We start from the raw sequence: 26,315 nt of genomic DNA, 5'->3' as shown, positions 1-26,315 counted from the left end.
ATGATTTTTGTGGGAAAACCTCAAATTTTCTCCTGAATTGAGTCGACCAGCCAGCACATGTTTAGTGTTTATTTTCTCTTTTTTTTGTTCTTGCACAGGAATGATTAGTTCTATTGCAGCTCACAAGAGATTGAATCTGTCTCACACTGAAGTTTTCCTTACTCAGCTTTCTGCTCTCCTGCTTCCTTTCTGCTCAGGTTCTCCTTCCATCTCCTCTCCATACTAGATTGTTCCTTCCTTCCTTTCTACCTTTCATCATTACTTTTTTCTTCCTACTTTCCTTCTTGAAATTTAATTCCTTCCTTTTTTTTTTCTCTCCTTCCAATCTTCTTTCTTCCCTCACTCTTTCTTCTTCCTTTATTCCATGATCATTTTCTCCATCTTTCTTCCCTTCTTCCCTCTTTCTTTCCTTCCTTCCTTGATTCCATCATCACTTTCTTCTTCTTTCCTTCCATCCTTCTTTCTTTCCTCACTAACTTTCTCCTTCCTTCCTTCCTTCCTTCCTTCCTTCCTTCCTTCCTCACTAACTTTCTCTTTGCTTCCTTCCTTATTTTATTCCTCACTACCTTTCTTTCTTCCTTCCTTCCTTCCTTTAATTCCTCACTAACTTTCTCCTTCCTTCCTTCATTTATTCTATCGTAACTTTCTTGTTCTTTCCTTCCATCCTTCTTTCATTTCTGACTAACTTTTTTCTTCCTTTTCCCCTTTTTATAATTTCCATCCTTCCTTCCTTCTTACCTTTCTTTCTTTCTTTCTTTCTTTCTTTCTTTCTTTCTTTCTTTCTTTCTTTCTTTCTTTCTTTCTTTCTTTCTTTCTTTCTTTCTTTCTTTCTTTCTTTCTTTCTTTCCACCATAAATGCGTGTCCAGGTTTTGTTGACTTGCTGGAACACTGGCTTGATGCTGTATTTAACGTGACTGTAAATCTAAAAAAACACTCAGCTCTCATTCAGTGGCTCAAGGACACAATGTCCTCTGTGAAAGTGGGAAACATTTAGTGCTTTCTGAAAGGGGGCTTTGATAGCTTACTTTCAACTCTCGACAAACTCTGCCCTCTGACTAACTTCTCATCTGACCCCTTTCTTTCTTTCACTTTCCCTCCTCCACATGGGTGGGATTTAGTGGTTGAATAGAGGAAGTAGTAGGGAATAATTATGGCATTGTTGTAAACTCTTTTATAATTCTGTCAGGGTTTGTTTAATACATTGCTTTCTGTCAGATTGTCTCATGTCAGCTTCCTTTGTCCATCTGTTTTACCATTTGGGAGCAGGACACATTCTTCAAGTTTGTGTAAAACAAAGAATCTCTGTGCTGCCCCCTACCTACAGGGTGGAGTGACGAGTGTCCACTATAACAATTCAATACTGTGTGCGGGTGAATTCTGTACTGTACTATGCTGTTTTTCATTCTGTCCCATGTTGTGTACAACACTGACCCTCTGTGTATCTGTTTCCTTTTCTCCTTCCTTCCTTCCTGTGTCACTTAAAATCTCTTTCCTTTCTTTCTTCCTTTCTATTCTATTTCTTTCTTTCTTTCTTTCTTTCTTTCTTTCTTTCTTTCTTTCTTTCTTTCTTTCTTTCTTTCTTTCTTTCTTTCTTTCTTTCTTTTCTTTTTCTCTCTCTTTTGCTTTCTCTCTTTCTTCCTTCATCACCTAAAATCTCTTTTCTTTCTTCCCTTCTATTCTTTCTTTCTTTCTTTCTTTCTTTCTTTCTTTCTTTCTTTCTTTCTTTCTTTCTTTCTTTCTTTCTTTCTTTCTTTCTTTCTTTCTTTCTTTCAACATCCCTTCCTTCTTTCTCTTCCTTCCTTCCTTCCTTCCTTCCTTCCTTCCTTCCTTCCTTCCTTCCTTCCTTCCTTCCTTCCTTCATAATCACTTAAAATCTTTTTCCTTTCTTCCTTTCTTCCTTCTATCCTTTCCTTACTCCTTTCCTTCCCCACATCTGTCCATGCCCTTTTCTCCTTCTATCTATCCTTTCCTCCCTCCCTCTCTTACTTTTACTACCTGCCTCAATTACTTTCTCCTTCCTTTCTGCCTTCAATATTTTTATCCTTTATTCCCTCCCTCCATTTTTTCCTATGTACTTTTCTGCTTCAGTTACTTTCTTCTTTCCCTCCCTCCTTCTCTTACTTTGTTGTTTTTACTGCCTGCTTCATTCACTTTCTCATTCCTCACTTTCTTTCTTTCTTCCTCATTTTCTATAACAGTATTAACCCTTGCGCTAGAGCTCGACCCACCTTTGTCTCAATCCCGCACCACACCCAGTTTTCTGTATCTTTGTTGTGTTGAGCAATAGTCCATCGAGACATTTCCCCTTAATTGTCTTTTGCCATTTGGCAGATGTAATCACACCCTGTACAAAGAGTTTCTTATCATCAGCCCTCACTTAGCTTTCAAAGTCTGTCATGGAGATATAACATATTTATAATAGATAATAGTTTTTAAAACGAAAAAGCAGGAGCTCCCAGATGCAGAAGGAGTGATGCTGAATCAGGAATCGGGTTCAGGATAGTATAGAAATAGTAGCCGAGCATGTGATCCACAGACTGAAGAAAAGGGAATCTCAGGTGAGTCTTGCTGGAACATGACATTAAAGCTGTAGGTAAGCACACAAGCACGCCCTTGTTCGCACATCAAGGGCATCTCACCAGATTCGAAATGTGGCACGTGATCATCTTTGTTGCCATGTGCTTCAGTACAAGCTTCAGTATGCCTTTCAGGAAATATTAGCAGTCAGATCGACTTCACAAGGAAAACAAAAAGCCTTTTTGCGCAAAGTCGGCTGCAAAGCCGAGCACCGAGGCAAGTTTTTTCCTTTTTCCTTTTCTGAACAGCAGACATGCGATTTGCAGTCATTTCGAAGTGTGAGATCGAGTTCATCAGATTTTTTTTTCCTTTTTAATGATTTTATCTCTAAATTACGCTTTAGTGCGCTTTAGTGCTCTTCCAGCCGAGTGCTCTCTGGTTTTTATCAACATTTTAAAGGTGCACATTTGTAAAGTCGAAATGTTTTTCAAGACCTTTTTATACTAATAAAAATTATATATGGCTTTGAAAATTTCATACAATCTGCAGTGTTGAGAAATTGACTTGAATGAAAGAAAGAAGGAGGGATAAGAAAGAAAGAAAGAAAGAAAGAAAGAAAGAAAGAAAGAAAGAAAGAAAGAAAGAAGGAGGGAGGGACAAAAAAATGGAGAAAAGAGAGAACAGAAAGAAAGAAAGGAGGGAGGGAGAAAGTAAGAGAAATAAAGAAGGAAGGAAAACAAGAAAGAAAGAAAGAAGAAGGAAGGAGGGAGGGGGAAAAAGAGAATGTAAGAAAGAAAGATGGAGAAGAAAGAAAGAAAGAAAGAGACAGAAGGAGGGGGGGATAAAAAAGAGAGAAGAAAGAGAGAAAGAAATATATATAATTCTTTCTTCCTTTGTTCCCTCCTCCTTTCTTTCTCTCTTTCTTCTCTTCTATCCCTCCCTCCTTCTATATATATGTATTGTATATAGCTTTGAAATGTTTTATATGATCTGCAGTGTAAACAAACTGACTTGAAAGAAAGAAAGAAAGAAAGAAAGAAAGAAAGAAAGAAAGAAAGAAAGAAAGAAGGAGGGGGGAGAAAGAGAGGAGGAGGAAGGGAGGAAGAAAAAAGGGAGAAAGAAAGGACAAAATTATTATATATACTGTATGTAATATATAGCTTTGAAAATCTATATATGATTGATGAAATGATCTGCAGTCTTGACAAATTGACTTAAAAGAAAGAAAGAAGGAGGGAGAATGAAACAAAGAAAAAGAAACAGAGAAAGAATTTTATATATATATATAGCTTTGAAAATCTGATATGATCTGTGTGAAAAAAAGAAAGAAGGAGGGAGAGTGAAAGCGAGAGAAGGAAAAGGAAGGAATGAAATAGAGGATGGCAGAGTTTTTCATTTGCATTTTTAGGGGCCCTGAGCTCCGGCCCCTGTCAGAACAGAGGTGCTTAATTTAAGATTACCCAAAAACAAAAAATCGAATCTATGAATTAAAATGTATAATGTTGCAGTTTAGTTTGTTTATATTTTACATGATTCTGCAAATCCTTTATCTGCATCACTTCCTGTCACTTCCTGAGTAATATGAACACGTCCCACTGTCGACAATGTCTTTCTTCTGTCACCGCTTCTGTCCTTTCTAACATTCTGCTTGCCCTGAGCTAAACCCTCTGTTCGACACACACACACACACACACACACACACACACACACACACACACACACACACACACACACACACACACACACACACACCCCTTATGACTGGATGCAAACTTGCGGTAATGAGATGGTGATGGCCATTAAAGTGAGTGTAGATGGTAAGAAGAAAGCTGATTGGCTCTAACGTAGAGTTTTATTTCCCACCAGAGTTTTATTTTCAAACGAGAGACATTGGGCGTGCCGAAGCAGAGAGGCAAAAAAAAAAAGAGGAGAAAAGTGAATCGGTAAGTCTGTGTGTTTTTGGGAAGGCAAGCAGCATCCGGGACAAAAAGAATGAGAGGAAGGAAGGTTAAAGGGAGTGTAAAAAAAGCAAAGGTACTACAAGAAAACAAATTGCGAAAGCAATGTAGGGAGGAGGAAAGGTCAGAGAAAGAAATAAGAAAGGCATTGAAGGAAGAATAAAAGAAAGGAAAGAATGAAAGAGGGAGGAGGAAAAAAAGACACCAGGAACGGATGAAAAGAAGGTGAAAGGAAAGAATGGGAGGAAAGAGGAAAGCTGTGGAGGAAGAAATTTGAGAAAGGAAGCGGGAACTGAGGAGTAACTTGAAGGAAGAGGAAGATGAGGAAAGCAGGAAGTAAGGATAGAGAAAGATGTAATAAAGGAAAGAAAAATCACTTAGAAGGAAAGAAGGATGGACAGACTATAGCTGGGAAGGAAAAGAATGTAAGAAACGGATGAAGGGGCAGACGGAAAATGTGTGAGGAAAGATGGAAGGAAGGATTGAAGGAAAGACATACTGAGAAAGGAATGGAGAGACAATAGGAAAGGGTGAAAGGAAGAAGGGTAAAAGGGAAGAAAAAGTGGTGGAAGGAAGGTAAGAATGTGAGAAAGGTGTAAAGGTAACTATCCATCCATCCCTCTATTTATTTGGTTTTCATGCAAGAAGTAAAATAACTAATGAATGATTTTCACTGTTACAGCAATAATCTGTCGTTGCTTGATATCATGTTTGTTTTATAGATAAGGTCAATCTGAAACGGCAGCTGTAGTGTACACAAGGAAATAGCCACCGAAGTGTCCAGATGTGAAAACATCTGCCTCTTCCCCATAAATAATATTTACCAGGTGACGTTATTAAGCTTGGCCTTTTACATGCTGACATTTAAACGGGCCAAAAGAAGGAATTTTGAGCCTCTTGAAATGTTTAGGAACCCCATCCTGAACCAGTGTCAGGTCCTTAGGGTTCCTTTGAGGCCACACCCCTTTTTCTCTTTACTGACACAGGGTGCCTTAAGCTAAACCAGTGACCATTTGCCAATTCCATATTAATTGTAAAGCATCATAAATATTCAGAACACATCATCTATCAGCTTCAATATGCTGCATGTATTAAATATATACTTCCTTTCGGCTTCTCCCATTAGGGGTCGCCACAGCGGATCATCCGCATGTTTGATTTGGCACATGTTTTTACGCTGGGTGCCCTTCCTAACGCAACCCTCCCCATTTATCCGGGCTTGGGACCGATATACTATATGGACAAAAAGTATTGGGACACCTGACTCTTCTCAAACTGTTCCCACAAAGTGCATATGATGTCTTGCTTGAACCTGTTCCATCATGTCCCCTGTTCACAATTCAAGCACCATGAAGATATGCTTTACTTGGGTTGGTGTGGAAGATGTTCTGCTATGGAGATCCAACCCCAACTCTATCAAACACCTTTTGGAATGACTGCACCTCAGGCTTTCTTACCTCATCTACACCCTTGTGGAAGAATGAGCATAAATATCCACAGTCACACTCCAGAACCTAGTGGAACATCTTCCCAGAAGAGTGGAGATTCCATAATTACAGTAAAAGCAGGTCTACTTTTGAACTCACAAACAGCAAGATACCGTAACTAGCAGAAAAGCAGATCTATCAGAAATTATCAGGTTTTTGGTAATCAGTAACTACTGAAGTTATCAGGTGTTGTAAAATAGGGAAATTGAATGGGGACTAAATGTGGAATGTGGATGTTCAAAAAGCACATTGTATGGTCAGGTGTCCACAAACGTTTTGTCCGTATAGTGTATTTGTGTCTGATTTGGTCTCCGAATCTTCCTCAGTCTCTCATTATTATAAAGTAAAAACAATGATAACAGGATATGTATCAGTTTTTAGTAGAATAAAAAGTCTAGTTGTGAGATACATACGTTGTTGTTCTTCTCATAGACGAATTGCCTTGTCCGCAAAAAAAAAAAAAAGGGTCTTGTTATTATGAGGAACAGTTTTCGTAATGATAAAAGCAGCTTATTTCTATTTGAAAACGTTTTCTAACCAGATAAGCGTCCTGTTATTACAAGGAAGCGCTTCGTTATGAGGAAAACCTCTCGGAACATCTAGATGGTAGGCAAAGAAATTGGCTTTTATTAGAAGAAAAATCTCGTCATTAGGCAACAAAAGCATCCCCTTTAACTACATGAAAGCGTTTTTATTACGAGAAAATCGTCTTTTTTAGTATGAAAAGCGTTTTTGTTATTATGAGTTAAATATCTTCGAGCAACATCATTTAAAATCATGAAAAATGTGTCCAAAAAAACCGCAAGGGAAAGTTTTAGGAAGAGTGAAGGTGATGGAATGGATGTGTTATTTGTGTGTGTGTGTGTGTGTGTGTGTGCGTGGGGGGGTTGATAGACTGAATAATAAGAGAGAAGGAGCCCATTGTATGGACAGAGTAAAGCTCTGATGGAACGAGATATTGGAGCTCGGAGAGGCCAGCAAGGCTGGAGAATGGGCCCCTTTGTAGACCTGGAGTCATGCTGGCAGTTTGGGGACAGCAATTCTGAAACACACACACATGTACACTCACACATGCATGTTGAGGCCGTATTTGGATCCACGATTTGCCACACCATGCTGTGAAGGACACAACGAAGGGGCCACAACTGACTTGAGTTGCCACAGCAACGTGTGTAGACACGGCGGGTGATTGGAAACAGGGTTTTTTTTTTTCAGGGGGTTGGTTTTGCTAATGTTCTAGCAAGAGGCAGAACAGATCAAACGCGATATAAACAAATTTAGACACCTGACTTCTTTTAGCTATACGTGGTTCCACAAAACCGGAGAAGATCTATCAGAAATTGAGTTCTGTAACTACTGTAACAATACAACATTTTTTTTATTCTGGTATTAATGACTGACCATATTTCATTTCTCATGTGAATCTGTGGAGCCACAGATCAAGTGAAACCAAGCATGTGTTTGGGTGATTTGGAGGGTCACGACACTGTTTTTTCCATGCTGTAGAAGCCTTGAATTCAAGTGTGCTCAGGATCATCTATTGGCACTATGGCATTGGCATTCATCTATTCCCTCAGCTCTCTAGCTAGCATCGAATTGTTTTTTTCAGCATGGCACCAGCTCTAAATGGCAAGCATGATTCAGAAAAGACGACAGATGACCATCGATGAGCACGACACTCACACACACATATATGTCCACTCATGAACCGACGGAACTGTTTGCACATGCAAACGCAGTCTGGACTTCACAGCAAGCCCTTTGAGTCAGATCTCATCTCACGTCTCAAAGACATCATCATTCAACTCGGGCACCTCGTCACTTGTGGGTGGCATATGATAAACTGTCATGTTACCAGCTGCTATACGATTAAAAAAAAAAAAAAAAGAAGAAGAAAGGAGTCGGCAAAAAAGGGCATTTACTGATCGTATTTTTTCCTTGCAAAACATTTAGTTTGAGGTCGTATTTCAATATCGTTTGAATCCCAAGGAATGTATTTTAGAGTCTTCCGCTCTCTCTCTCAATCTTTCTCTCTGTCTTTTCTCTCTTTCTCAATTTCCGATCCATATTATGCTGTATAATGTGCCTTGTAAGCTCATAAGATCCAACTCATTAGCTTCTTCCTGAGCAAGGGAAAGGCCATTTTGCCATCACATCACAGAGAGCTCAGGGGTAAAGGAGCTGAAGAGAATGTTAGAAGAGAAGAAAGAGGGAGCAAAGTTAATGGAGACAAGGTGAACGAGCGTGCAGGAAGGAAAGATCAAGAAAGCCTCACTGAACAAGAAAGTATTCAAAGGATGTCATTAAGCAGCGCTATTGAAGTCTCAAATCTGATTGGTCAGGATGGGTTGATCATTGAAGAAGCAAACAACTAATATGTTAATGTTTCCTTGATAACAGAGTATCTTATAGTCCACTTTGTACAGTTGTTGATGTGGTGAAGTCTTTAGCGAGGAGATGTTTGTTGACCTTTTTTGGAAGGAGTCTCCATTGCCAACATCTTCTGGTTCTTATTTAATACAATTGAACGATTCCAGGGGAAATGGAACAATAACTCCAAAAAGAGCAATTTGTTTCATCATTGCACACCTTGTTGCAGAGTTTTTATGCCTTCAGTAGGTATGAAAACAAGAAATTCAATATCTATTTTCTTCTGTACCCAAAAACCAAAATTACAACGTTCATCTTTCTAGCGATCTTGTTTCTTCTCGCTAGTATCAGAAATTAAAAGCAACATAACATTCAGGCATGTTTCCTAACGTTAAGCTCCTCCCAACTATTTCTGCTATTTGAAGCTGTGCATTTAAATAAACAGGATGTGGTGTAAGGGGATATGTGCCATTACAGGGAATTGGGAATTGTTGCAATTTGCATGCTTAGTAGTGAAAAGATGTGCACAGGGTTACAGAAAGAAAAGGTCAAGTTGAATAGGGCTGGCTTTCGAAATAGAGAGATGGAGAGCAGAGAAATCAGACCAAAGAATCGCAGATCAAGCAGATTTTTTTGGGATTTCTCTTGGAGCACTCTAAATATATATTATATACTGCTCACGCCCAATGTACACACAAACACACCCACACACATACACACATACATGCCTATACACACCTTGCAATGCACCACACTGTCTGAGATCCTCCAGCCCTGCTCGACTGGTACCACCTTCTCTGTGTATGAGTGTGGGTGTGTTTGTGTGTACGTTGAGTGTGGGAAGGAAAGCATGCTTGTCCTTTAATTATCATCAACATTTGTGTTGTCATGAAATAGAGACGAGTCATTGCTGAGGACGTAACCCATCCTTTGTCCGTTCCTCAGGGAGCCGTATGATCCGGAATGCCCTCTCACTCTTATGCAATATGCATGGGAAAATTAATCAGCCAATTACATTTGAGAATGGCAATGCAGCCAAGGGTAGGAATGGAGCCAGGGCAAACTGATTGGCCTTTGTAACTTGTGCTGGGATTTCATTTAAAAAGAAAAAGATATGCACTCGGTTTCTGGTCCTACACATGCAGCACAGTCTTTAAAAAGTGCGGAGTAACTAAAAATGATTGCAGTCATAACACACATTCAAAGATTTACATCTAATAATCTCTACTGTTACTCATCATAACTGCATCGTATAGCTTCATCGAATACTGGATATTTGAGTCTGCTGTCTCTATTACTGCTACATCGGATTAGAATATAATGCTGAATGTCTCATGCTGAACATTCTTCACGTTTCTAACAAAAACATGAACGCTAGCAGGGGACTGTAACAGAATTTTGGCTTAAATTATAATATAATGCTGAATTTCTCTGGAAAACAAGTGAAAGAGGAAAGAAGCTCTTGCTCGTTCAATTTTATCAACTACAGCATATTTGAGTTTTTGCGCTGCACAAAATCATTAACTTGTCACTGAAACACCAGTAAAATAGCTCCAACCAAATACCTTCCGACTTGCTAACAGACATACACCAAATATTTTTAATATCAACATATTTCTGTATTTCTTTTTATGTCTACAATAAATATGGTTTGCTTTAATATGGTAGAAAGGCCAGTTTACTTTAATGGGACCAAAATGGAGGCAGTGCTAAATATTAATTTGTGTACCGTCTCAAATTTTACCTCACTGTTTTTGTAGCTTGACGTTCACAATGGCTAGTTTACTACCTAGCCAGCGTAGAACCTAGGTGCAGATTCTTAAATGCTACATTCCCTTTAAAAACATCTCCCAAAAACAGCCAAAAATGTTGAATGACTTTATAGCACCACATTTTTCCTCAGTGCTAGTCGTAGCTTTACTCAAGCTAAATCCTCTTTATGAATTGTTTACACCTTTGCTTCACAATTTCTTCACCAGAGTTTGTCTTCTGTGTCACTATTTCACTGCAAATGCAGTTAGCTAGTTTTTAAGCTAACTCGCATACCACTAACCATAATCTAGCTTGCAACTTAGTTTACCTTATTCGCCGTGACTTGTTTAGCTTTACAGCTGCTTTAGCTAATATTTGACTAATGAATCAGTGTTAGATTTCATTTTGTGTTTTTAATAAAACACGCTAGTTAGCAGTGGCTAGCAGGGGACTGGCTTAAATTAGAGGTTTTTTTATTCAGTATTCTGCTTAACTAAACAAATTAAATAATCTAATCAGACATAGCGAAGTGTGAGGAAGCGCTAGGCATAGAAATGAAAACACTATTCTTTCACTCACAAAGACTGAATTTCCCCTAAACTTCCCAGAATCTGAGCAGCAGGAGGGATTGGCTTAGCCCTGCATTTTTTAGCTCTTCTGTTTGTTACTGTAACACTGAATTTACCAAAGGAGAGTTAAAGCTTTTGGCTTAAGCTGTGATCGGCGAATTGGCTTTTAACTTTCAGAAAATGGTCTTTTATTGCTGTTTATGTGTGGAAAACAGTGTTGTTTCCATTTCTTTGCTGTTGGTGTTTGCAGATTTACTGTGAATTTGAAAACACAATTAGATCTTCGATTCATCTAGTAACCTTTTTTTTTTTTTTTTATTCTAAAACATTACCATTACTGTTTAAAAAAAAAAATGTAAATTAAAACAAAATACATTTGCAAAAGGCGTGTGAAAAATCCTGCTTGGAAACGTGTTCTGGTTTAGAAAACCTTTATTTGGATGCACCTCAAACTGTATGCGCTATAATATAGAGACCACTGAAGATCCTAGGGAAGAGTTTCCTGATTGAGGTTGGGGATCATTCAGATCAAATCGTTGAACCTTTCTGGAAAGAAAAAGGAAAAAAAAAAAAGGCAAGATGGTAATATTCATAATTGAAATCAGTAGTAAAGATTGTAATAATCATTAGTGATATATTTATGAATACTTTATTTATTAAGCTATTATTATTATTACTGATGTATCATCTTCACCATGATATATAATTTATAATTGTGATATTTTTTGTTTAGTTATACTGCTACTTTTTTTTTTTGTCCTTCCTATTAGCAGTTGTGTACCTAAGCTCTTTTTCTCTTCTTTTTTTACATCTTGCAAATTACCATTTACAAAGCACCAGGAAGGCAGCATACCTCCCACTAGCGTCATTACCAGTCAACGTTGTGGGTAATGCTGGAAAACCAGAGTAAAAATAAACCAACAGATGACGATGTCAAAAAATGTCAACAGGCCAGAAAGACATTACAAAAAAAACCTATATTTTAATTGTGTGTGTGTGTGTGTGTGTGTATATAAGGAATTTGTTCAGATTGGATTTGTCTTGAAACATTATCATGATAATCGTAATGCCTTATCTATGGCCCTCGTGACTCATTACGGTCTCTGCTATTCGGTTTTTGTCCTGCACCAAGTGCAATGAGGTTATGAAATCTTTTGTCAACAATAAATTGTGTGAATCATTATTGAATCACGCTACTGAATCATTATGTCCACTCAATGAAACACTTCGAAGCTTTATTAGAAGAGCTTTGGAGAACCAAAAGCCTTTTGTTACATCTTTCAGCCTGCTACTTTTTTTTCTGTTATCATTAATATTGTTAATAATTTGTAAGCTCTGTTGCATTTTTGGTTGCGATGCACATTTACGCACGTCTGCCGGGGCAGCTGTAGCTATAAGGAATATGCAAACACTTACAGCTAGTTTTCTGTTAAAAATTGAGTCACTTAGGCTTTCAGCTAGCCTTTATGGTTAATGATGTATGACACCAGAGTCTGAGGCTGATTTTGAGAAACCACAAATGTTCTATTTCAGGATTGTGGCTTTAACAGTTCAAAGAAGCATACTAAAATGTGTCTAATGAATGTGTTCATTTGTTTTCCTCCAGATGGGATATTAACCCGTTATCCTCTTCGCTGATAGTAGCTGATCGCATAAGACATGCTTCCTTTGTATAGTTTTGCACCGGAGCTAAGGTTGCTGACACTAAAGAAGTCCTTCTAAGCCTCAAAAATCCTTTTGACTCAATATTCGATTCTGATCTCATACCCGGTCCAGTTTTTCAGAAACAGACTTGATCCCCTTAAAGCCACAGCAAGACTTTCCAGTGATATGAATGATGGGATAGATATCTAACAAGGTTGATTGATGCTTTCAGTAGATAAAGTTTACAAGTTTAGTATATGAACCATGTAAATGAAAGTGCCATGTATTTCTGGAATGGCTGAGGACACTCGATAGGTACAAAATTACATACACTATATTTCTCGAGATGTTTACAATATTACAATATATAAGAAATTCTATTTCAACTGACCTTATTACCTTTTACTATCTAGAAAATAAGATATACCTATATTTGTCCCACAGTGGGAAAAAGAAATGTGCAAATATTTAAGGGAGAGAAATAAGACATGTATTTACATCACAATTTATAAATAGAAAAGGCCACCAATAAAGTAGTTACACTTTCAAACATGTTGCACAAAGGAAATATTGCACTGTTTAAATTGGTGTTATTGCAGTGTGTCGGGGGGGGGGGATGGGGTTTGACTCAACTTCCCGTAAAGTTAAAACATGATGTGTACCACTGTAGGAAAGTGTGCGAGCGGCAAAAGTCTGTGTTGGAAAGTGGAAAGGCTCAGGTTGTGTGCGTGGGCGAGTGAGAGATTCGTGTGAGTGTGTGTGTGTGTGGACAGTAGAGCGAGAAAGAGCAGTGAGACAATAATTGGATGGGACACTGAATGTGTATATGTGGGTAGGTTTTGTGTGTGTGTGTGTGTGTGTGTGTGTGTGTGTGTGTGTGTGTGTGTGTGTGTGTGTGTGTGTGTGTGTGAGTGTGAGTGAGTTTGTGTGTGATCTTACTGAGACAAGACCTTATGAGGATGTTAACATGAACCACTCTGGTTTAAATGCATAACACAAGCCCCAGGCACCTGGATTATTTCTTCACCCTGACTCACTGCGAATGCTTAAACATCAGGCAGCTCCAAGCACATCTCTTGGGTTCCACTTGTTCCAGAGCCAGACTGTGACCGATGCTGACACGCAAATGATCGACGTGCCGATCCTCGGTTTCCCTCCATCTCATCTGTTCTTCCAATCACACTGTCGTTTGGCTCGTTCGGCTGCCGGACCCAAATTTTATTTGCTCCTTCTGTGTGCTTTATGCAGTGAGATTAGCATCAGATGCTGAACCACTCATTTTTGGTTTGTCATCCCTGCATTTGTTTTAATCATACCATATTAGCCTAACATTTAAATTCCCCACCCTGTATGGAGCCCAAACATCCTGCTTTCAAAGCCCCCCTGTCTGTCTCTCTGTCTCTCTCTGTTTCTCTCTGTCTCTTACATACACTCTTTCTCTCTCTTTTGTATTTTTTGTCCTCTTAACAGTTTTATTCTTACTTTTTATTCTAACTGTAAACAACATAGTATCCATCCATCCATCCATCCATCCATCCGTGTCATTCTGTTTATTCCTCTGTTTATTCTTCTTCTCTCTCCCTTCCTTTATTTTCTGTCCTCTCTACTGTCTCTACTTTTTATTCTATTGTTGACAAGATTATACACATCTATCTGTGTCTGTCAGTCAGTCTGTTTGTTTATCTATCCTTTCTCTCTCACTCTCTCTCTCTCTCTCTTTTTGTCTTTTTTGTTCTCTCTACTGTTTTTATTCTTACTTTTCATTCTAAATGTTGACAAGATTATCCAAATTTCACTGTCACAGTATGTCTGTCAATCTGTTTGTTCATTCCTCCTCCTGTCTCTCTCTCTCTCTCTCTCTCTCTCTCTCTCTCTCTCTCTCTCTCTCTCTCTCTCTCTCTCTCTCTCTCTCTCGCTCTATTTTGTGTCCTCTTTGTCCTCTCTACAGTTTTATTCTTAGTTTTTATTTTACTGTTAACAAAATGTTATAAAACTCTGTTCGTCCATTTTTTCTTCTCTCTCTCTCTCTCTCTCTCTCTCTCTCTCTCTCTCTCTCTCTCTCTCTCTCTCTCTCTCTCTCTCTCTCTCATTTTTTCTGTCTTATTTGTCCTCTCTACTGTTTTTATTCTTATTGTTAAGAAGATTATATAAATCTATCTGTCAGTCTGTTTGTTCATTCCTCTGTATTCATCTTCTTCTTTTACTTTTTGTACTGCTTGTAATTATATTTTGTCTGTATAAAACAAAAATATCAAAAATAAAAGACAAAAAGTATTTTTCCTGTCTGTATATTTCTTTTTTCTCAAATCATATCTTGAAAACGTTTTATATTTTGAGAATGTAGAACCCCCACAAATTTGCTATTTTAAACATTTATGAGAACTGACAAAATGTCATCATAACACACACACACACACACACACACACATCTCTCCACAGTTTCCATCACACTTTGTTTCATCTTCTCTTAAGGCAGATCACATGCTTCTCACATATGTAGGATTCAGTCTAATTGAAAACTCTGGTGTAAATTACTTCTTTTTTTATTTGCTTGAATTTATACATTGAAAAACTTAAGCATTCCAGCAAACGTAACCCAGACATGTTTTATTTTCGCTCTTAACGGAGGAACAGGAGAGGAAAATGTCCTTAAGCCCTGTAAAGACTTATAGAAAATAGTATAAATTTACCATGACTGAGATAAAAATCTAAAAGCAGCTCTACAATGCACAAAATGACACCATACCCACTTTGTGAACATCATGTTCACTGTGAAGCACCTCATCCACAATGTATCTGTCAAATGTTGGATAACATGTACTTCTCGTTTCTGCTTATTTATGATGTATAACAAATGTTTGTAAATGTTTGTAAATGTAAATGTGCACGCTTTACCATACGCAGGTGTAAAGTAAATAATTACTTAATCAGCCATGTGGCAGGAAACATAAGGCATGAAATTATTCAGGAGCAGTTTCGAAGCTTTATTTAACAACCACAAACCAGTGTGAGAAGTGGAATAGTGTCACGTGGTTGTCGGCACCAGATGGGCTGTTTTGGAGTATTTCGGAAATGTCCGAAATCTGTCGAATTTACAGTGAATGGTGAGGAAATACAAACCAATAAAAAAAAAAAACATCCAGTTCTACATATTGTTGAAAGACACCAGTATCCAGACTGGTGCAAGCTGAACGTTACAAATACTCAAGTAGCCACTATTTACAACAGTGGTAGGCAGTAAAGCGTCTCAGGAAACGCCTCATCTGACGTATCTACTGCTTTTAAAACCAAATTCACAAGTATATTCTGCTACGATTCAGCTACCTCTAAGTTTAGTGTGCGTCTGACACATTGACTTTGAAGCTTGTTTAAAATCATCTCCATCCTCATCCAGACACTAAAGTGCAGGCTCTGAACTTTTTAAAGTGTCTGTAGCAAACGGCATGTCAGGTTGAGGTATAGCTGATCGTTCGAACAAAGGACATTACGTTTAATCGTTTGGCAGATCATTTTAATTAAGACTGGCTACAATCCAACGGTTTGCGGGTGAATACTTTCAAATCTTTCAAATTCTTGCTAGGGCTTTAGATTAAGGGTCGCTTAACTGAGGTTATTGAACACGTGTCAAACCATGAACGTAATCAATAGACTATAGGTACCATTAGCAATATAACGAACACTTGTAGTATTTCATGTTGGCGGAAGCAAGTTGTAATATCTGCACGATGAGTTAAACACAGTGTCATTGTTTACATGCTTAAAATGTGAACTTGTTATTGTAATGAATTGTTTACTGTAATTTCAGATAGAAATAAATTAACTTGGAGTGCCTGTCAAAAGTTGAAAATTCCTGCCTTAGCATGAATAACAGCTTTACACATATTTTGGTATCTGAACATTTTTGTAAAACTATGCCCAAGGTGTTCTTTGCTAGTTGGAGATTTGTTTCGATTCTTGTGATCCAGTTCATCCCAGAACAGTTCAGTAGGATTTAGATGTCGTGACTCGTCAGGCTGTTCCATGATAGAGAACACTCCAGCCGACTGTTTGTTTTCCAAATAACGCTTACAGAGCTTGGACATATGCTTCAGGTCATTGTCTTCTCATATGTTGAAGTCGGTTCCAATTAGCTGCCATCCAGATGGAATTGCATGGTGTTGAATTATGGAATGTAGACATGTTGGATCGGTTTTTTCTGAACCAACCCCAAACCATTAAGCTTCCACTTCCATGTTTGACTGTGGGGGTGAGGCAGTCTGCTCTCATCATCTCTCCTGTTTTCTGTCTTACACAAGTTCTTCCATTATAGACAAAATCGTCAAATGTAGTACTTTTTAGAAACAGAACTTTTTTGTACTCATTCACCGTCTAATTCTTGTGTGGTTTTGTCTGGTTTGTTCCATATAAACAAAAGGGACATGCATGTGTCTCACAAACCTTAAATGACCAGGTGTTTTTGAACCTCTGGCAGGCACCGTACATGAACTAATTAATTGGCATCAGTTTACAGGGACGTCGGTATTGTAATGATTCATGCCTCATGATTTTGGAGCTGTTGTCATCAGAATTTTTTGTGCTAATTACAAATTGTGATTGGAAGAGGCTGGTTATATATTATAAATTTTTGTTCTTAATATTTAAAAAATTACTGACTAATTTGTTAGCAAACTGATATAGCATGATGCGTATCAGGTTTGAAATGCTTGCATATATCTTTGTCAGATTTTTCCACCAAGAATCTCAGCTGTAATCTGACATAGCATTTTTTACACAGAAAGTATTATTTGTCAAATAATAAGCTGTCATTGACAAAAGCTGCTTCAGCTTTTCAGTCCAAAACCTGCTTCAAAAAAACATCTTTTTCTCTCAGCCTTAGAAGAAACATGATTTCTTTTTCCTCCTTTGTTTTTGTATGCATATTTTTTAATTCAGTAACACACATGGTCAGTGCTCTGTAAAGCAAAATTTGCAAAAGAATTTACAGAGCAGTACGTTTATGCTAAGACGAACATGATCTCTGACCTTTATGTGTAGTACTACAGGGTGGTGCAGGAAACGGGATATTTGGGCATTGGCAATTGTTTGGAAGCAGTGAGAGATCACTTAAAACCCCTTGCCATTAGTTATAATGTAGCAGTGGAGTAATGCACAATTAGCGTTCTCTGTAAAAACCTTTTATAAGAAAGGTGATAGTGTGAGTGCTGAGCAAAGGGAATTTCGCCGTCATTACCAGTCATGATTGTATCCCGTTCCGTTCATGTCTGTTTCCTGTATCCCTGTGCCAACCTGTATAAAAGGCTAGCAAATTAGTTTGCTGCATTGGTGCTTGTAATGCGAGTCTATTCAAGTATCTGTAGCTTTTTTTTCCTTCAAGTATTGTGTTGAAACACCTCAGTCCACCCATGCACATTTTCTGACGTCTGACTGAGAATTCAAAATAAAAAGATACTGCTACATTACTGCTTCATCACCAGTGTGAAAAAAACAGTGGAACAGAGATGAGTCAGACTGAAAGAGAGAGAGACAGAGAGAAAGAAAAAGAGTAAGAGACAAGTCAGGGGAATCCTCAGTCTTTAGACGAGAGGTTTTAAGCTTTAGCTAGATGGCTGAACTCGTTCTTAAAATGCTCCTCGCTTGTACTCGCTTGTCTTCCTGTGCTGCAATATTTACGAGAAAGACAGAAAAAGAGAGATGCGGCAGAGACAGTACCAAAAGTGTGGGCATCGCATACGAGAGTGTCATAAAGAGTAAAAGCCGGAAAGAACGTTACAATTTGTGCCCCGTAACGCACTTGGTTGTGATTTGAATCGAATTCGACAGCGAGAGAAAACTTTGCCTTTACCAGAAATGCAATCTTATTCGGCTTATTTTAGCATCGCAGGTGAACGCTGAGGGAGGCGTTTGCAGAAATCCTCTGCAGCTGTAGCTGTTGAAGGCTTTCTGTGGGGGTGGAAGGCAAAAAGTGTAATCTCGCAGTGACACTGTAAACCCAAAATGAAACACAAACACAAATGTATGCAGGCTGTTAAACTAAGAGCAAATCAGTGATCTAATATGATGATACTAATTCCACAAAACATTAGCCCAATCTCTTCACACATAATTCAGAGATTGTTGGTCGTTAAAATTTCTGGTCGTTAACCTCAAATAAAATGACATGCTATCTGGACATGTTGGCGTTTGCGTGTCTTGTAGCTTTGCTAGCACAGAACTAAGGAACTATGAACTTTGCGTCTGACTTAAACACAACAACATATGCCAGAGACTTTTCCTGTTTTAGCTAGCTCTGTTTGTTTGCACCTCAGCGTTTGTTAGATCAGCTTCCTAACTCAATTAGCGCCAGAGTAAGGATGGAGAATCTAGAAACACTATGAAGCCTTACTTGAAATCCCAACAGTAATAATAACAATGCCTTTTACAGCATGTGTTAGCCCTATTTGTTATCACCTCAGCTTTTATTAGGTCAGCTGTTTCACTCGATTAGCACCTTTTGACTTTTTGGTAGCCGAGCAAACAATTCTAGCAAAACAGTTCTTCAGGGAAATGTGTATTACATTAAACTGAAGAATATTTTCAAACTCGGTGAACAGTGCCATAATGTTTACCTCAGCTTGTGTAGTTTTTGTTGCTATAACGTCTGCTAGCGTTTTTTTCTTTTTTAGCTATTGTTTTGTTATAATGAAACACTAAATAAACAAGTTATTTATATATATATATATATATATATATATATATATATATATATATATATATATATATATATATATATATATATATATATATATATATATATTGTTTGTGTGAGAGAGATTGTTCATGATATCTGCGGCATTTCTGCGAAGCTCTCCTCCTCTCCCGCTCTTTTGTCAGGTCACTTGGTTCACGCAGATCATTAAATCAATAAAAGCGTAATAAACCTCGACATCTCCTACACGTTGAGACGTCTTATTCTCTCCCCGCTTAAACAGCTTGTTTTATCTTCTGCACTCCACAATTCAGCTCCTCCTGAGCAACAGGCAAACGCGCCGATATGTTGTCGAGTGCCCAGACTCGGCATGCGTCTTTGATCGAACAATACAATATCGCTAACGTTGGCAAAACACCGGTACTCCTCCCGTTCAGTGTTTGAGAGGAGGCTATAATTATAGGCTGTGGGGGTTTTTTGTGTCTGTATGTGTGTGGCAGAATTTGTGTCATCCTGAGGGGAATAGAGTATAAGATAATGGCCTATGAAGGTATAATAATAATAATAATGCTAATTATTATTATTGTTATTATTTGGGATTTCAATCTAACATTGTTGCTGTTCATTTCCGCTATTGAGACGTAAAGGTTATTCTGTTCACAAGATGAAAAACAAGGCAGGTTCGCATTTCTCATGCTGTTCTAGACACACTAGTAACATTGATTTTTGTAATGAAGAATTGTTTTAGCTGTGTAGATTTCCTCGAAGATCCACACGTGCTCATATTTCTTCTAGTAACTAGCAAAAGTCGTAGTAAATTAATGAACAGGTAATGAGTTCAAAACAGATACACATACAGATATGAAGAGTAGTAATTATTTTGGGGGTTTTCATTGCCTTTTATATAAGAACACGTACTTTTTCCTTTCATATTCAATTCATGAGTAAAATATCCAGATATAAAGCTTCGAAGACGTACAAAGATTGTGTTTATTAATGTTAGCATGCAGGATGTGTGAGTTCTTAGCAAATGCAAGGGATTTAAGAAATATATTGTGGGAATAGAACTGAAAGTTGATTCCTTGCAAAATATCGCAGCCAAGTACAAGCACGACTAAAAACACAACAGGATGTAAGTTGTTGTAATGTGAATGATGTAGCTGAGTTTGAGGATCTGTCCATGTATCAGAAACGTTACAGAGTATCCTTGGCTCTTTTCTTTTTTTTTTTTTTCTGGTGCATTTGGACTTAACAAATAAATAAAAAACCACGTTCACGCACAATTCAGGTTTTATCTGATACCGATATGAATATTCAAAGATATGAAAATTGCGACTGTATTACACTATTGTGAAGTTACTTCCTAGCTGGTAATATATAGCTTGTATTTGTAATTAGTGAACAAGCCGTTTATAGACTCCCATGTAATGCTAACCCTATGTAAAAGATCTCGTGTGATTTTTATCTAAGCGAATAAGATGCCAGAGAGTGATTATGAATAAACAATTGCATAGTGTATTGCTCTCAACAAACATTTGCATACCCAAGTTTTGCAGTATAACAGTAACAATGTTATTGGCAAAAATAACCAGCGGGTAAAGTTCGGTCGTCCAACCGCTCTCCAAACTACAGTACATATACTCAAGCGTGTCCTTGCAGCTTATTTCTCTAAGAACAGGATTGAGAACCGTGGTTAATATGGATGCAGGTAACGAAGCAATCATTCAGATTAGCTATGGAGCAGCAGCAGGTTTGAAATAATAATATCGCAATGTATATAACAGCATTAAGTCTGGGATAAAATATTGAGTCTTAAGGTAGTATGGGTGTGTGGATCAGTGTTGTCAGTGCTCTTAACCCAAGAAAATGTCCTTAAATGGTTTACCAATTAACAAAAGTACCCCATTGAAACTGGGTAGAACAAAAGCTTTAATCAAGATTGCTCATTACATGCTACAGAGAGTAACTTAACTACTTAAAAAATATGTGTGGGGGAACAGATGGTATGCGCTGTATTTGTGTGCCTAAAGCTAAAGTAGTACTTTTGTAATGTGCAACGCAAAATTATAACTACAACAACAACAAAAAAAAGAAAGCCTGCAGGAGTCTCACTTAGGTTTAGTTTGTTAGTCTGTGCAGGAGGTCGACGGTTTATAATGCAGTCTGGCAAAATAATGACTCCTGCCTGGAGACAGATGATAATGGGACATCTGTAGGACGCCTGTGTGAGATGGTCAATACACACACTTACCAAAATAAAACCGTGTGACCCCTGACTACCCAGCGGTATGACCATAGTTAATAAGAAAACCCGAATTTCGTCGCTCGATCTGATTTTGCGGAATAGAAGCTAGTGATTTCAGGAAGTTCATTAATCAGCACTTCAGGACTCGTACTCAAAGGAATTTTTCACGTGTGTGTGTTGGTGTGTGTTTGTGTGTGTGTGTGTTTTGGTTGGTGTGTGAGAGAGACTTTGTTCTGTGTAAATTTACTGTTTAACCAATTATCTGTTGTTCTGTTAGGGCAAAGGTGATGAATAAAGAGTAGCAAGTGTCTTCGTGTGGTGAAGGACATTTGACCTCTGTGCAAAAGAGGTGTGGTTTCAGTGGCGTTCCCAGTGAAAGAGGAATAGTCTTTGTGTCATTGGCTCGATGAAGGAGGTTTGGTCTTTGTGACTGCACCCCAGTTAAAGGAGGCATGGCCTCGGTTTGTCACAATAAAAGGAGGTATAACTTTTGTTCAGTTTTTCCTAGTAAAGGAGTGGCCTCTATCTGTTCCAGTAAAGAAGGTAAGGCATCTGGTTGTTGCATTAAGGAACGTGTGGTCGTCGTGTCTTAGTTCTGGTGAAATGGGATGTGGCCTCTTCCTGTCCCAGTGAAGGAGGTGTGGCCTCTTTCTATTAAAATAAAGAAGGTGTGATCTTTCTGACTGTTAGTCCTGGTAAAAAGGTGTCTCCTCAGTCACGAAAAAGAAGGTGTACGTTTATGAATAAAAGTCCCAGTAACAGTAAAGTAGGTGTGACCTCTATCTGTTACAGTAAAGAGGGTGTAGCCTTGGTGTCTATTATTCCTGGTGAAAGAGGTGTGGCCTCTGTTTTCACTATAAATGGAGGTGTAGACTTTATGACAAAGTTGCAGTAAAAGAGGTGTGGTTTCTATCTATTATAGTTAAGAAGGCGTGGTCTATGTGTCTGTTATTCCTAGTAAATGAGGTGTGGTCTCTGTCTGTCACAGTAAAGAAAATGTAGATTTATGACTGAAAGTCCCAGTAACCGTAAAGGAGGTGTAACCTTTGTGTCTATTAGTCCTGGTGAAAGGGGTGTGGCCTCTGTTAGTCCTAGTGAAAGAGGTGTGGTCTCTGTCTGTCATAGTAAAAGAGGTGTGGCCTCTGTTTTTCACTATAAAAGGAGGTGTAGCCTTTATGATGAAAGTCCCAGTGAAAGAGGTGTGGCCTCGGTTTGTCACGCTACACAATGAATCATTTACTATGTAAAGATTTGTGTATTGTGAAATCTCAGAAGGAGAAAAGGCACTAGCATGGGCTTTCTCTGTCAAAAAGTCCAGATTTGAGAGGCACCTGGGGCTTCATTCTGCACTTGAATCGAGTTCAGTTCTAAATGATCTAGCACAGCTGTGTGTATTTGCAGGTTTTCTGCTTTGTATGTGCCGAGAGCTCAGAGGAGATCTTTTCCTCCTGTAGCGGCTTAGCTGCATTATTGATGAGGGCATCGAGGTGACTCGGTGGATTGTAGAACTCCATTTTAGAGGAGACCAGATTTGTTCACTTTGGCTCTGGGAGACAGGCTGCCAGAGCATCACACACACACACACACACACACACACACACACACACACACACACACACACACACACACACACACACACACACACACAGAGCCCAATCAGCTGGGAGAAATCCTCTTATCTCTGTCCAGTACACTTCCATTATTGATGAATTCTTTTTGCTGGCTAGTCCTTTCCTCACCTTGCCAGGTCCTCTCTCTTTTTATCTCTCTATCTCTCCTTTTCTGTCTTTCCCCTACTCTTGCTCCCTTATCCCTCGTTTAATCTCATTGTATAATTCAGTGTGGGTCTGTGCCCTGATCTGCTCTGGTGCCTGCTGGCCGTCTGTCTTCCGCCGTTCTTGGGTGTGAAGCAACATCACGCGAAACCGGAGAGCAGCACGGGCATCATATAACTGATCCAACAGACACCAAACTTCAATTTCAAACCGGAGGTGTGAAGATATACCGGCATTAAGAAATCTGATACAGACACATCATTAACGTTAGGCCTACATGATGATGTCATGAAGAATATAAATTTTGAATGAACTCCAGATGGCAGGCAGTCCAAGAATCTCGTTTTGTTGATTTTATAAATTACAGAAAGATAAGAGCAATCCTCTTAAATCCTCATTTAATCAATATTTTAGCAGCCTGGCATTCCTTAAACAATATTTAAACGAACGCCCTGCTCTGGTAGATTTTTTTGGCAATTAATTCTGTTTAATCGCATTCGCTTTAAATGCATGAATTGTAATGAAGGGATTTAAAAAATTATTTTTTACCTATATTAGACTCGAAGCATACAACTGGATCATGTTTCCTTCCCAGCATGATGCTCGATTCGGAGGCTTTAGGCTTGTGTGTGGAGTTGTGTGGGTTGTTTTCGCCGAGGTTTTTTTATCGATTTAGATCAGGACCTGACCATGAAGGTTCAAAAAGACTTTAAATAAAAAATCAAGAAAGTCAGAGTAATAAGTATGGTGAAACAAACAGAATTTGGGATTAGCTGACATGGTTATACGAGGGACAATCAAAAGATTTCAAGACTTGCCCTGTTTACAAGAAAGCACTTTATTTATCTACATGTACACACAATCACATTTAAAATAGTCCCCTTGCACAGCAATACAGTGCTCCCAGAATTCCTGACACTTCTGGAATATGTCTTTCAAGTTTTCTTTTCGAAGCATGTCAAGCATCTTCTGCGTTCGCACTGGATCTTTGCAATGGTGTCAAAACGGCGACCTTTGACCTAGATCTTCATCTAGGCAAAGTCTGCTGGAGGCAAATCTTGCGAGACGGTTGGGTGCGGAAGTGAGATCATATGTATCGTTCTCCGGCGATCATCATGCACAAGTTGTCGAATGGCTTCGGGATTTTCGTCGCAGGTCTTCCTGATCTCTCGTCGTCTTTCAATGATGTTCTTGTTCTCTTGAAACGCGCGAGCCGCTCAAAACACCTCAAATGACTCATTGCAGCATCGCCGTATGTCATGTCGAATGTCTCTGTGGCAGACTTGCCCAGTTTAAGGCAGTATTTCACGTTTTCTCTTTGTTTTAACTTTTTGTCCATGATGAAATCGCAGACCTGGTAACGCACATGGTCAAAATAGCACCAGTTGCGTAAGTTTTTTGCTGAAACTATTGTGCATACTTTATTTGTGATTATAATAATGACATAATCTAATAGTATTGGTTATTAAAGTCACCTGAAGATCACTCAGGTTTTTTTTTTATTTCTCAAAGAAAAAAATCTTAACCTAGAAATAATTCATCTGATATGTTCTGGTAAAATTTACTTCCATCTCATGAAGATTTTATCTGAGGAATGTTTAACTAGTAAACATTATACACTTTGGTGTTTTAACTGATGATAGTTAAAACAATAGAGCTAAATTTTTGCCCCCAAAAACACAATTGCCCCTTCGGGGAAACCTTGTTGCGCATTAATTTAAACAGTTATGAGTCATGATTTTAACTGATATCATATGTAATAAAACTATCATTTTTTAAATTGTAGGTTTAATATTATATTTAAAAAAGAGTCATTCGTATTGTAAAATGCTTACTGATAACTCTGGGTGGTGATGGTGGGGTATTTGGTGCAATTATTGAATTAACATTATTTTTAGGTAAAAAAGATATTACGCATATTCAAGATATGTGTTGTATTATATTAAAGCTACAAAAGATGTACTCTTGATGATACCAACCTAGCAACAAGGAATGGTACAGTATAGTACCTATATTTTAGATTGCTGCTGCAAAGAAATAGAAATACAAGCCAATGTGCTTCTTTAGAAGCCTTTTTTAATTCCTAGATTTCTGACTTGTTACTGACCTTCACACAGGGTAGATAAAGGACATTTTATATAAAGTAAATAAAGGACATATGTCCAGTGAAAAGTCGTATTTTATTTTTGTTATATATGGAAAGCCGTAGACAAATATGTACAACCGAGTGAAATGGATACCTTAATAGATTCATGTTAGCAGCACGCTTCCAGTGAGAGAGCATACAAATTTAGCACAATACATCTGATCCTGCTAAAAGTCTCTACACAGGCATGAATATTAAACACTAGAGGTAGGCATGTCACCCAGCAGGAGATTCTTTATTAGAAAAATGATAGGCCTTTGCTGAAAAGCCTATGAACAAGGTCCAAGTCACAGCACATCTGTCGTAGTTTAATTGCGAGAAAGACGACAGATGGCCTTCGACGTGGAGAGTCTTAACGACGCTTGTCACTAAATCCAATAGTTACACACAATCATTAGGAGCTTTGATTGAAATGCGTACTGAAAAGGAAATCAATGTGCACCTTGACACCTTGAGTTTGTGGTCCAGATGATCATAGTCAGCTCACGGTTAAGGAGGTTAACAGCATTGGGATCAGCATGGCCAGCTGTTGCCAGCAAGAGCAAGGATGGAGTAAATCCAAGACCAGGACATTGCAAGGACACAATATTCACTGAATGTCTGTAAAGTCAGAAAAAAAATACTGGGGACCATCATCTGAGCGTTTACTGGCCTGTCTAAATGGTATGTAACGGATACCGATAAAGGTCAGGGTAACTGTGCTCTTTGTATCCATAAATAAATTCCAGCTATTTCTGGAACATTCCATGTTCCACCGGGAGACATTGTGTAAGGGGCGAGATCCGTGACCTAGTTTTCCACAGAAAACTGTCCCTTCTGTCACACAAAATAGGATCCATTTGCGATATTGTCTTTGAAAAATAGCACGACACGTTGATTGACTCATTCTGGCCATTCTGAATGTCTGCACTGTCCTGTGTTGTTTTTTTATGGCTTCTTAGTTTCCAGTGAGTCCAATTCTGCCTTAAATGTCTCACAGTCTTGTATATGTGTACAGTATGTAGTGCTCATAGTGGGCCAACTCTGTGTGTGTTTTACGATTTTGTTTGTGTTTGGTAAAAAAATTTATTGTTAAACCCAGTTTTGCCCCCCAGTTGCATCCAACGCTGACATTACCTACTGGAAGTGTTACAGTTATAATGTTAATAGTACGGTCAGAAAGATCA

At 38.4% G+C, this 26,315-nt stretch overlaps 1 protein-coding gene across 6 annotated transcripts in view; it reads left to right on the top strand.

The window, feature by feature from the left end:
- The window catches only part of mgat3b (beta-1,4-mannosyl-glycoprotein 4-beta-N-acetylglucosaminyltransferase b), a 49,795-nt gene that overhangs the window by 13,847 nt on the left and 9,633 nt on the right, over window positions 1-26,315 (top strand). The gene's annotated exons all lie outside the window — the stretch shown is intronic.

Source organism: Silurus aristotelis, assembly GCF_946808225.1.
Source record: "Silurus aristotelis genome assembly, chromosome: 2".
Lineage (NCBI taxonomy): Eukaryota > Metazoa > Chordata > Actinopteri > Siluriformes > Siluridae > Silurus > Silurus aristotelis.
Note: the sequence above shows the minus strand (reverse complement) of the source record. Positions and strands in the feature narration are given on the sequence as shown.